The sequence below is a fragment of the Macaca fascicularis genome, chromosome X (assembly GCF_037993035.2).
Source record: "Macaca fascicularis isolate 582-1 chromosome X, T2T-MFA8v1.1".
Taxonomy (NCBI): Eukaryota; Metazoa; Chordata; class Mammalia; order Primates; family Cercopithecidae; genus Macaca; species Macaca fascicularis.
In genome coordinates this window covers 17194572-17208725 of record NC_088395.1, presented here as the reverse complement: position 1 = coordinate 17208725, position 14154 = coordinate 17194572, and the positions used below count along the sequence as shown (strand labels likewise).

Below are 14154 nucleotides of genomic sequence, written 5' to 3'. Positions count from 1 at the left end.
ACTTCATGATTTAATACAGTTCTCAACCTTGGCTGAACATCAGAACCACCTGGCAAGCTTTAAGAAATATTTACACCTAGACCCCACCAAGAGGTTCTACTTTAACTGGTCTAGAGTATAGCCTGGGCATCAGGATTTTTTTTAACTCCCCACGTGTTTCTAACGTACAGCCAAGAATATGAATCAACTGGAGTAAGAAGGCTTGATTTACATGCTGCCACTAATTAGCTACATGGCCTTGAGCAAAAGAAATACTCATTTATCCAACAGGTATTCCTCGACAGCTTCCTGTATACAAGACAGTGCTAGGGGCTTTATCTCCCAGCCTCTCAGATAAGTGAATTGGACTCAACAATTTATTCATTCATCCAGCAAGTAAGTATTGAGCACCTATTACCTACCAGGCACGTGCCAGGCACAAGGGATACAGAAGTGAACCAGATGGACAAAACTCCTGCCCTCATGGGCTTACAATTTATTTGGGGGAGGCATGACCACATACAAGTAGTGAAAAAGTGAACAGCAATGGCAGATAAAGAATGGGAAGGATGACGGGATGAACAGACCGGCAGCCACCATGCCAGCAGTGGTGGGAGTGGTGGAAGTGGGAGGAATGGAAAGAGGCAGATAGGTTCCAGAAACAGTCAAGGACTTAACATCACCAGAACATGGTAATGTATGTGACATAAGGGCTAGAGCATGAAAGGAGAAAAGGCCAATTCCTAGGTACCCAGATTGATGGGCCATTCACTAGGGTAAAGAATGTGGGAAAAGAATCTCAGCCACCCCAGGAAGTTGTGAGGGTGTAGAGCTCAAGATATATGGAACCGGAGGAATGAAACCAAACCCACTCTATCGGGCAGAGGAGGGACCTTAACTAAGAAATGCAATATCTCATATAGGTTGCCATCTCTCCACCTGGACTGGGTCTTTGCATAGAGAAAGGGGTGGCCATTAAAGAGTCCATTCTCAAAGAGCCAAGGCTGAGCAACTTGAAAGGGAAAAATGAATAGACAAACCAACTGTGATCATATAATGATGTGAGGTACCAAGTTCACCGTAGAAGAGCGGCCTTGCAAAGTGTGGAAGCACTTAGGGAAAGAATTCTTTCTCCATCTGGGTATAGACTATGTTGTCCCTGAGAATCAATATTTGTCCTTGGGTGATCTCTACAGGTGTATGTGTGTGTGTGTGTGTGCATGTGTGTGTGTGTGAGAGAGAGAGAGAGAGACAGAGAGAGCGCGCTGCCCACAGCTACTGTCAGACAAGCTGAAGAGTAAAGACATGCATCTGTCCCTCACCTTAGCGTGCAGGTCTTGAGAGAGAGAGAACAGATATATACCACCCAGGGGACAGGGCAGAGGTCCTCCCATTGACTAACTCACACTGGGGGAGGGGTCCTGCTGGGGGAAGAGGGATGCATCCTGGGGGTGAGAATGGTCCTAGTGGATGAACATTTCCAAAAGGGGAGAGGCAGAGGTGGAAGAAGGAAGGACTTCCACAGAGAGAGCTGACTTGAGGTGGAGGCGAAGAGCCAGGGCCAGGGCATGAACTGGGGTGTGCTTCTAAGAGTTCCCCTGTGACAGCTAAACACCTCAAAGGGTCCTGCGATTTTTCATCCTTCCCTTCACAGGTGGTTTTCCCTTTGATGTTACTCAAACCTTCCTCACAGACTGACAGACCCGCATCACAGTCTGGTTGTGTCGGAAAAGAAAGTGAGAGCTGGGACCCAGCAATCATCACTACACCCCACTCCACCCCCACACCGCAAAACTCCCAGACATACCAAAGTGCAGGCCTTCTTAGGGCTCCAGACCTCCACCCACAGTGAAGTTCTTTGTGCCCCCTGTTGGAGCCGGAAGTAACATGTGACTCAGGGAATCCAAGAGACACCAGTGGACAACTTGGGAATGGATCGGGATTCAATGTGACCTTTTCTCAAATACCGTGCGGAAGCCAGCCCTTAAGAGTGAGATGGAAACTTCCATTTGGTTTACTGAGGCAAAACACCAGGCAGAGCGCCTGGTTTGGAGTTGGCATTCAGTAATTGGTAACCATTATGATGATTATAATTATGATTATTATGATTATTGAGATGCAGTTGCTGTATAGCTTACTGTGGCCTTAGATGATCTGGGAATGATTCACAGACGAAGAAGTCCTACAGGCTCAGGACAAGTATATTGTAATGTGGAGGGCTTGAGCCATGATAAAAAATCCAGCTCCATTTTTCTTTTCAATCACTGCTGTAGTCAAGGGAGACCAGCTGCAAATCAATCCTCATCCTTTAACTCCAGCAACTGAAGCTCATGCACAACACGTTGAGATCATAAGTCTGAAGATTTCTGAGAGGCTGTACTTCTTGCTCCAGAAAGGCTCATCCCTGCCACTGTGCCCCTTTGATGTTGTTTTTCTAAGGGTCAGGAGATGCCTCAGAAGGCTCGCTGTGCTTCATGCTAGAGGCCTAAGGAGGCCAGAAGATGCTGCAGGAAGTGAGAGAAAAATCAGAGCAAAGTAGGATGACAGGGCAGGATGGGGACGGAGAACAGGTGAAGATAGGACCAGTTGGGATCTTAACAGGAAACCAATGAATGATCTGAAGAGCATTCTTTTTTTTTTTTTAAGGATATATTCTTTATTCTGATTGTGATTATGATTTCATGAGTGTACACATATAAGTGTACAATTAATTTCTTATATATGTGCACCTTATTGAATAGCAATTATATTTCAATAAGGCTTTCTTGGAAAAGCTGTAAACGAATAATGAACTCTGCTTTTTTATTGTACTTATTTACTTATTTAATTTTTTTATTATACTTTAAGTTCTAGGGTACATGTGCACAATGTGCAGGTTTGTTACGCATGTACACATGTGCTATGTTAGTGTTCTTTTACTGAGGGACTAATTACACAATGGCAGCAAGTGGGCACAATGCAGGGACTCAGGACTTAGCAGCAGAGCTGTTACCACCCCTAGGCCCAAAGGAAGGGTGCTTACCAGAAGGAGAGAGTAACGTAGGCAGGTTTTCTTGAAAGAAGCAGTGACCTTAGGGCATGGGACAGTATCAGCCCAAAGATGGAACTGAGCAGAATAAATACCTAAATCTCACTGTCCTCCCACCCCTGACCCACCATATCTACTTCTGATACTCTCCCCAGTTCAAACTCATCTGGAAGCCTGTGGATTAGAGAATTCTGTTGATGTAATCCATGTAAATAAAGCTCATAGGCCACAGAGCAAGGTGGAGAAGAACAAATAGAAGATCCCTGGCACAGTAGAGGAGGGACATCTAAGGATTGGGATTGGGTTATTGGGTTTCTTTTTCTTTTCTTTCCTTTTTTCTTTCTTCTTTTTGGTCAAGAAGATAAGACCACAGGCCCATCAGCAGCAGGATAAGTGAAGTATAACTAGCCCAGAAATGGTGATGAGTTTATGTTCACCATCCAAACCCTCTCTTTACCCCTGGGACAAAAGGCAAACCTCATTTTGGAAACAGTGATGTCTGGGAGCAGGAGTAGGAAGAGAAAACCCTAGAAAAGAAAACAACGATTTGGCAGTAAGACAATAGTAAGGAGTAGAAAGTGACTATACAAAGTGTAGGTAGCTCCTTAATAAAGGGGCCAAGCCTGGAAATCTAGGAGTCCAGTAAGGGGCAGGGAATGAGGTCCAGATGAGATACCACATTTGCCATCATAGTCCAAGATGCCACTTTATTTTCTTTTTACCCATTCTCCTCCTGGAAGTCATACAAACCTTTCCCCAACATGACTGTGTGTGTGTGTTTTCACTTGTCACTAAATGATTGGTATTCAACGAAATGCTTCTATTTTTGGGGGCATTAACATCTCTAAAACAAGACGCAGAAAAGCAGAGGGAGGCAGCTAGGGGCTGCATTTAATCTTCTCTAATATCGCACTGTGAAGGAAACCAGGGAATGAAAACATAGTCATTTAGAAAATGGTTGATGAGTCACTGATTGGCACAGGGTAGAGAAAAAGAGAAGTCATTATTCATTCAGAGTATGCCTGGTCTTTAAAAATAGGCTCATCACTCTGCTGGAGGGGGTGTCTGGGCTTTAGAGACTGAGGGGCATGGGCAGGGGGCAAAGGGCAGGGACAGAAACTGCCCAAGGCAGTCAGAGCCCCCTCCTCCATCTAGATGTATCTCAACCCTTGGAAACCCTCCAGCTCTAAGAAGCAGAGAGACAGCTTAATGCACCTTGCTCTTCCTGTAGCTCTTTCTTGAGACTTTAGTAATACATTTTGGGAAATTTCAGCTTCGAGGGAACCAGGCCAAGTAGAAGAGACGGCACTTTTTGTGACGATGTTTTTGCCAACAAATGCAACACTCCATTACTTGCAGAATTCCTTTGCTAGGTCCTGGACTACCCAGATCTCCCTGCTTTTGACCCCCTGTCATTTATTGGCCATTCTATAATTTCATTTATGGAGGTGGGGGGGGATTTAGAATCTATCACATTAGAACATGGTGAAATATTTACTGGAGGGGGAAAATTAAAGGCCTGGGTAAGCAGACGTTTAAAGGTTGCCTGGAAATTTTGTTTCTGCATGTATTACAGGAAAACAAAACAAAATAAAAACTCTGCCTAGTAAGGATTTGCCTTTGCCTAATAGTTATTGGGCCTTAACATACATATCTGGCCAATGGGTGAGGGCTTGAACTGAAAAGAGGTTGATTGGTTTGCAATGGGAAGGGTCGAGAGTACATAACTTCAAGGAAGAGAAAAGAAATGGGGCTTTCATCATAACACAATAGTTAGGATGATGAAGTTATGATGAAAGGTGAGTGAAGAGGAATTTGGTTGAGTGCTATGAATGGAATTCCTTCTTTACATTTTGTGGATACCGCTGTAAACAATTTAAATAGGTTTTCAATTATTTTGGATTGTTAGAGCAGTGTATCTTCTGAATATGCACTAAGCGGAGGTGAACACTAGGGTGGCCCAGATTTATGCAGATTACAAAGGTGGCCAGGTGTGGTGGCTCATGTCTGTAATCCTAGCACTTTGGGAGGCCTAGGCGGGAGGATCGCTTAAGCCAAGGAGTTCAAGACCAACCTGGGCAACAAAATGAGACCTCGTCTCTACTAAAATTAAAAAAAATAATAACAACAACAAAAACAAAAAATGTAAAGTACATCCCTTCCATGCATATGTGTGCATCACACACATACATACAACTCCTTTATGCTACATTTTGGTTTGTTACTTACTTAGTTGTCTTTGCTCATACTAGGATAAACTTACCTACTCTAAGTAGGTACAGAAAAATAAAAGTCTGATTCTGGAGTGGAAAAAAAAAGTAGAAAGATTTTCAAGGCCCAAGTTAATCTCTGCCTGGAATTCTATTCTGAAAGGGCAAGAACAGCTGAGACAGAATCTTCTAACTTTCGGTCCTTCCATTCTTTGAGAAACTGCTAAGGTGCTGGAGGTAAAAGAGTGACTCAGTAGCCTGCATACCAGTGAAGGATGTTTCTATTTTATTGGGAACATGCAACTACAGTTATTTCTCATATAACATTATTTTAAACATTATTCTACGCACAACATAAAATTTTACTAATAGGCTCTTACATCCTTATTCTTCATCAGAGTAAATAGTAAGTAATTTTTTTCACATCAGATGGGTAATGCACCAGCGTCGTAAGAAGGTTTGAGGGAGGCACATCTCACACACGAGCATGAAAACCCAATCATCATGCTTATGAACCACAAAAAAACTATGTACTTGAATGTTATATATATATATTTAGTTCCTCAAAATCCTGAACATGGGACATAGAGAGTAGAAGAAAGGTTACCAGAGGCTGGAAAGGGTAGTGGGGGGTTGGGAGGAGAGGTGGGGATGGTTACTGGGTACAACAGAAAATAGAAAGAATGAATAACACCTACTATTGATAGAAAATAGGATGACTATAGTCAGCAATAACTTCTTTGCATATGTTTAAATAACAAAGAATGTAACTGGATTGTTTGTAACTCAAAGGATAAATGCTTGAGGGGATGGATACTCCATTCTCCATGATGTGCTAATTTCGCATTGCATGCCTGTATCAAAACACCTCACATACCCCAGAAATATATACACCTACTATACACTCACAAAAACCTTTAAAAATAATTTTAAAAAAATTTTTTTTAAATCTTGAACATGACTTTTAGGCATACACACTCTCTTTTTATTCAACCAAGATCTGACTCTTCTAGAAAGAATAATTAAAAAATATAATAAAATAATTATACATCATAATCAAGCAGGGTTTATTCCAAAAATGTAAGGTCTCAGCTGACATTTAAAAGGCATTTGATATTTGCAAACTATGCACCTGACAAAGGACTAGTATCCAGAATCTATAAGGAACTCAAGCAAATCATCAAGAAAACACAAATAATCCCATCAGAAAGGGGGCAAAGAATAGACTTTTCTCAAAAGAAGTTATACAAACAGCCAAAAAACATATGAAAAAATGTTCAACATCACTAATCATCAGGGAAATGCAAATTAAAATCACAATGAGATACCACCTTACTCTTACAAGAATGGCCATTATTAAAAAGTCAAAAAAATAATAGATGTTGATGTGGACGTGGTGAAAAGAAAATGCTTCTGCACTGTTGGTGGGAATGTAAATTAGTACAACCTCTATGGAAAACAATATGGAGATTGCTTAAGATCTACCATTTGATCCAGCTATCCTACCACTGGGTGTCTATCCAAAGAAAACGAAGTGATCAAACGAAAAAGATACCTGCACACACACATTTATAGCAGCACAATTCACAGTTACAAAGATGTGGAACCAACTCAAGTGCCCATTGACCAATGAGTGGATAAAGTAGTATTCCATGGAATACTACTCAGCCCTAAAAATGAATGAAATAATGTCTTTTGCAGCAACTTGGATGGAGCTGGAGGCCATTATTCTAAGTGAAGTAACTCAGGAAAGGAAAACTAAAAATTGTATGTTCTCACTTAAAAGTGGGAGCTAAGCCATGAGTATGCAAAGGCATACAGAATGATATAATGGGCCTTGGAGACTCAGAAGGGGGAAGTGAGGGATAAAAAAATGCTACATATTGAGTACAATGTACACTACTCGGGTGATGGGTTCACTAAAATCTCAGAATTCATCACTGTATAATTCATCCATGTAACCAAAAACCTCTTGTACCCCAACAGCTATTGAAATAAAAAATAATTGGAAAGAAAAAAAAAGTATTTGGTAAAACACAATGCCCGTTCTGATAATAATTCTTCGTCAACCAGAAATATAAAGACACTTCCTTAACAAGATAAAAAATATCTTTCATAAACCCATAGCCAACATCATGTTTAATGTTACTAAAAACATCAAACAACAAAAAGCTAGAAGCATTTCCACTGAAGTAAGGAAGAAACAAAGAATTCCAGATACCACCACTGTTGTTCCATTGTTGTTCAACATTGCCCTATAGGTTCTAGCTACTATGATAAGACATCATTGAACAGCAATAAGAGGAAAAACTTATCAGTATTCCCAGATGATGTGCTTGTTTGCCTGGAGAAACCAAAACAATCTAATGGAAAATCAATGTACCAAATAATCAAATTTATTAAGATGGACCAGTTATTTTTAAAATACACAAAACTCATTTATATCATTTTTTTTCTATAAATTAGCAATATATAGTTAGAAAATGTATTGGGAAAACATCATGTTAGTAATAGTAACATATGTTTTTTAAAGTTAGCTTGAACATGCACAATGTGTTCCACTACATGTTCATCTGCAACTTCCAGCAACAGAAATGACCACTGTCTTGAGTATTTACTATGTTCCAAGCTCTGAACTGAGACCAAACTTCCCAAAATGTAGTACATATGTGCACACTTTCCATTTTAATATTGATTTTACTGTATATTATAAGGAAAAAACTAGCACATCCAACCTGTGATTTCATGGATATCATTGCTTAGGATGAGCTTTAAGAAGTCTCTTTTAGAAAGCAAATTTATTCCTTGAGGAATCGCCATATTGTTTTCCATAATGGTTGAACTAGTTTACAATCCCACCAACAGTGTAAAAGTGTTCCTATATCTTCACATCCTCTCCAGCACCTGTTGTTTCCTGACTTTTTAATGATTGCCATTCTAACTGGTGTGAGATGGTATCTCATTGTGGTTTTGATTTGCATTTCTCTGATGGCCAGTGATGATGAGCATTTTTTCATGTGTCTGTTGGCTGTATGAATGTCTTCTTTTGAGAAATGTCTGTTCATATCCTTTGCCCACTTTTTGATGGGGTTGTTTGTTTTTTTCTTGTAAATTTGTTTGAGTTCTTTGTAGGTTCTGGATATTAGCCCTTTGTCAGATGAGTAGATTGCAAAAATGTTCTCCCATTCTGTAGGTTGCCTGTTCACTCTGATGGTAGTTTCTTTTGCTGTGCAGAAGCTCTTTAGTTTAAAGGATCTAGAACTAGATGTACCATATGACCCAGCCATCCCATTACTGGGTATATACCCAAAAGATTATAAATTATGCTGCTATAAAGACACATGCACACGTATGTTTATTGCAGCACTATTCACAATAGCAAAGACTTGGAATCAACCCAAATGTCCATCAGTGACAGATTGGATTAAGAAAATGTGGCACATATACACCATGGAATACTATGCAGCCATCAAAAAGGATGAGTTTGTGTCCTTTGTAGGGACATGGATGCAGCTGGAAACCATCATTCTTAGCAAACTATCACAAGAACAGAAAACCAAACACCGCATGTTCTCACTCATAGGTGGGAACTGAACAATGAGATCACTTGGACTCAGGAAGGGGAACATCACACACAGGGGCCTATCATGGGGAGGGGGGAGGGGGGAGGGATTGCATTGGGAGTTATACCTGATGTAAATGACGAGTTGATGGGTGCAGCACACCACCATGGCACAAGTATACATATGTAACAAACCTGCACGTTATGCACATGTACCCTACAACTTAAAGTATAATAATAATAAATAAATTTAAAAAAAAAAAAAGAAAAGAAAGCAAATTTATTTCAGCTAATAAAAGGAAATTTTATTTTAAAAGGGAAACGGGCAAACAGTAATCAAGGCAGTGTAGTGATAGGTCCATTTGCCCCTCTGCACCCACCTCTGTCTGCCTCCTTCTCTCTGTCCTCTACCAAGAGGCTGACTGGCATGGACCATATCATCAACTCCCTTGCTTCTGGCATTTTGCTGAACTCAGCCAATGGGAAGCCCCAGCAGGAGATGGCAGGTAGGAGGAGAGTGAGGCTGAGGTACATGCTCAGTTCCCTCCTTCCTCTCCAGCTGGACTGTTGCAGGCTGACTGGGCCCTTCATTGATGGCCATAGTCCTGCAGCCTTCTCTAAACAGCTCCCCAGTTCTGTGTGTGTTTTCTCCTCTTGCCCCCTTCAGGCCTGGCGTGATAACAGATCCCCACAATTGCTAACCTTGGGTCCTGCACTGTCCCTCAGTTGGTTCCCTTGAGCCCTGCCCACACTTTTGTAACAGATCCCTTTCCTAAACTTTTCTCAAAATTACTCTGACTGATATGGTAATATAGGAATGACTCAGGTCTGGGAAGCCACACTGTGCTATTAAGTCATCATAACAACCTTTTAAGATGAGTATCATTATCCCTATTTGACTCAGGATGAAAGTGCAGCTTAAAGTCTAGGTAACTTAGCCAATGTCACTGAGCTATTAAATGGCAGGCCCAGATGGGCAATCTGGGTTCTGTCTGTCTGCTGTCAAAGCTTCCTTAGGCTTGATCACTTCACCACACAGCCTCTCAGGTAAACACAAAACTGTGTCCCACCTTGCTGCTAACCCATCACTTCCTTGTTGTAGTTCCTCCAAGTAAAATATAATAGTAACTCCGGCCAACCGTGACCTAACTCCTTGGGTTTCTTTTCAGTGCCAAATGTTTTGGAAGGTCTTGTTCTGAGGAATGGTTGGTTATGTATCCTTGCATTTAAAATCCCCTCAACTATCTAGTGGTTTGGGGGTTCAGTGAGGAAAATGAGCCCTATACTAATTTTTAGTATCCTACAGAACTGACACTGCTGTAGTTAGTTATGTCCCATTTGAGGTGATAAAAATAAAGCACAGTAATCCCACACCCATCCAAGAATGGCAGACTCCTGAAGTGATGCCAGCCCTTATTCACCCACAAGAGTTCTCATAACATTTAAGCCAACTAATAATAATGACTCACGCTGTTCTCTTTCCTTCCATGCATTTTAAAGGTTTCATAAACCACATTACACTTTATAAAATCATTCTTTTCTGGGAGAGGACTTACACTTTACTCTAGAAATAGAGAGAGAAGATCAGAAATTTTAAATAATTTGATGAAGTGCATTTCACTTTTTACTGAGAAAAATTTGAGGGATATTAACCTTTATTTAGTGTTTTCATTTTTTCTTCCTCACTTGGAGAACAACTAATTTTATAGATTCAAGTATTTAATACTTTCCAAGTACAAATTATCTTTTCAGTTTTTAATAACAATAAAAGAGATTCAGGTCCCCACATAGTCGTTAGAAGGAAGTGTAGCATTGTAGATAAGAGCTTGAACTTTGGCATCAGCAGCCCTGCGACTGAGTCCCCAGTTGTGTTATCTCAGGCACGTTTTTCAATCTCTCTGTGTCTCAGGTTCTTCATATGTAAAATGAAACTAATAATGGCGTTGACTTCATAGGGTTATTGGGAGAATCCACGTAAACTTTAAACATGGGGCTTAATACCAATTACTATTATTACTCTATGGAACCTTCTGTGATAGGCACTGAAGAGGGTCAAAGATGAAAGAATCTCTGCATGCAGGTGGATTATAATTTTATAGAGAAAGAATGAGAATAAACAACTACAAAAAAGGTACAACTAATGGATGTTCCAACAGAAATACAGAGTGTCATAGCAACACAGAGGATGGAGAAATTATTTCCAGCTTTGTATTCCAGGGAAAGATGCATGACAGAGATTGCATTTACACTGACCCTGAAGATGGGTGGGGATTTTAACAGTTTGATTAGGTGGAAGGGAATCTTAGGCAGAGGAAACAATGGGAACCAAGGTCCAGAAGAAAGACCATCAGTGTTGTACTCAGAGAAGAATGAACGGTGATGCTTAGCTGAAGCACAGTATGCATTAGGGTTGAGGGAGACAAGGGGACTAGAAGGGTGGACAGCAGAAGACAAAGCATAAGATACGCTGGAGGTGGATGGGCATATGGGCACATAAGAAACTAAAGCCAAGAAGGAAAGGAAAACTGGAATAGCGTCAGCAATTCTGGGTCCTACTCCTGATTTGTATTAATTAGGCCATAGGACCTCTGGATTGAGTGTTCCTTCACTTAGGAATGGAGGGCATTGGACCAGATGATAGGCAAGATCCTGTTCAGACACATCATTGTAAGTCTAAAAAGCCAAGGTGGTTAGTAAGCCATCTTCAGCCTGAGTCAAAATGCAGTAATGATGTGTGCTGGTGATGTCTCGGGTTGAGTGACCATATCAGCTGCCCTTCACAAACCTTTAAATTGCAGGCCAAGCCACCTTTCATTGTGTCCAGTCTGAAAGGGGAACAGCCCATATGAGACCAGAGGTATACATCTCTCCTAACAGAGCTGAAAGATCCCCCCATGAAAGAAGATAATGACACATTAAAAATAGGACTTCCCCATCATCTATCTTGGGGCAAAAGCAAAGACTACATGGTTTGGCCTTAGTAATGATGCAATGAATGCAACCATTGTTTGAATAACATAATAATAACATTTGGCAGGGGTTTCTAATTTTGCTAATGGGAGAACAGCAATTTTAACCAACACTCTCACAGAAGACACATAAAAAACTAATGAAATATGAATCAATGAAAATCTAATGAAGGGACAGAAATCACCCATTTTAATGAAGATAATTTAACATAAAGAATTGTCAACTAGGAATGAACTTATTAATCAGGTAATGGAAAATGCAAAACAAGAACACTAAGTTATGACAAAGGTAACATCTGCTGCAGGCTGCTACAACTCCTGGGGTTGGGAAGCAAAGGAAAGAGACATAGGAATTATAAAAACTTAGAAGCTTGGAGGAGAGTCCCGTTGGGCTAAGACCCAGACCTCTCAGTAAGTGACATCAACCAGTGGTGCCGGTGTCTCATGGGGGAGTGGTGGTGGGGAAGGGTGGCAATGAAGGTGATCTGGAGTGTTAGAAAACTGCAAACTACATTTAACTGCCACTGTCAAGGAGCCATGCTTCTGGTGTGATGCTCACAGGAACACAAAGCAAACAGGAAGGAGAATATCCTTTCCTCCATCTCCTGCCTTCCAGTCTCCTCTAGTGCTCCCTAGGTGGCCAGCTTGAAAAGAAAAATGGGTTTGCACAGTCCCTGCCCCAACATCACAGGATGGAGTACAGAAGAGTGCTGTATCAGTCTTGCTATAACAAAATACCACAGACTGGGTGGGTTAAGCAACAAAAATTTATCTCTCACAATCCTGGAGGCTGGAAGTCCAGGATCAAGGTGTCAGTCACCTTGGTTTCTTCTGAAACCTTTCTCTCTGGCTTGCAGCTGATTTCCTTTTGTTTCCTCTCATGGCCTTTCCTCTGTGTATGCACATCCCTGGTGACTCTTCTTCTTATAAGGACATTAGTCCTGTTGGATTAGGGTACCACTCTTATCACCTCATTTAACCTTAATTCCCTCTTTACAGGCCCTATCTCCAAATACAATCACATTGGGGGCTAAGGCTTCAACATGGGAACACAACTCAGTCCATAACAGATGGGTTTGGAGCAGAGAGACAATTACATTACTCACCTGCACAAAATATATGAAACATCCTAAAAATCATCTAGGAGCTATGAGATGGTGAGAAACAATCAGACTAAGATCCAGAAAAGAACAGAAACCTTAAAAGTTAAGAAAAGCACTCAGAGCAACTTCTGACCTAGGGGCTTTTTCTGATTTGGAAGGGACCACTGAGATGCACTTTCAACAACTTCATGGGACTCGGGGATAAAAGTTAAAATCTAGGCCCACAAAATGTGGGAACCCAGGTAAAGAACCCCTCTTTTCACTGAGATTTTGAAGGCTGCACCCTTTAAGGAAGAATGAAAAGGAAGTAAATGAGCCTTTACAGGATTTGCTGCTTGGTTTCACCATCATCCGGGGGCTCTAAAAATCCCAACCTTTGACTTTGAATAAAGGTGATACTAGACTGCTCTCACCCCCAGGATCCAGCAAAAGCAAAAGCAAATCTTTTCCAGAAGAAAGTAGCATCATCCTAGGTAACAAATAATTGATACAAATAATTTTTTGTATACAATATCCAGCACACAATAAAATATAACCAGGGACATGAGGAAACAAGATAGCATGGCTAAGGATAATTGAAAACAGTGGATAATAGAAAAAAGTAACAGATGGGTGACATATATAGAATTGTTAGATACAAACTGTAAAATTACCACTTATTATATTGAAGAACATAAAAGCCAAGCATGAACATTTCAGCAAGAAAGAGACAATATAAAACATGACAAAGCCAACTTCAAAGAGAAAATACAAATTTTAGGGCTGAAAAATAAAATGATCAAAATTAACAACTCAATTAACAGCTTTATCAGCAGCTGAAGAGAGAATCAGTGGATGGGAAGAAGGGTCACAAGAAATTATCCAGATTAAGTCAGGGAGAGACCAAAGGGAGGAAACTATAGAAGAGTGAGATTACAAAGGACAGAATGAGAAGGTCCACATTATGTTTATTGGAATTCCTAAAGGAGAGAAGACAGAAAAACAGACGATTTTATATTTAAAATCCAGCCTAGACAGATCATAGTTAAATTGCAGAAAACTAAAGGTAAAGACAAACTTTTAAAGGAAATCAGAGAAAAAGACAGACACTTTTAAAAGAACTGTAGTTAGACTGACAGCTGACTTCTCAACAGCAAGAGTAGAAAGCAGAAAACAGATGATTAATATATCCAATGTACTGAAAATAAATGACTGACAACTTAGAATTCCACATCTGATGAGAATATTCTTCAATAAAACATGCAAAATAAATATTATTTCAGGCAAAAATTGAGAGTTATCTATGAGAAAATCAATGCTAAAA

General features: G+C 40.4%; 1 non-coding gene across 1 annotated transcript; it reads right to left on the bottom strand.

Moving 5' to 3' along the window:
• Nucleotides 1-5640: 5640 nt before the first annotated feature.
• On the bottom strand, nt 5641-5744 carry LOC123571515 (small nucleolar RNA U13). The gene has a single exon (XR_006695667.1). It is a non-coding gene; the product is annotated as a small nucleolar RNA U13 (small nucleolar RNA).
• Nucleotides 5745-14154: the final 8410 nt, after the last annotated feature.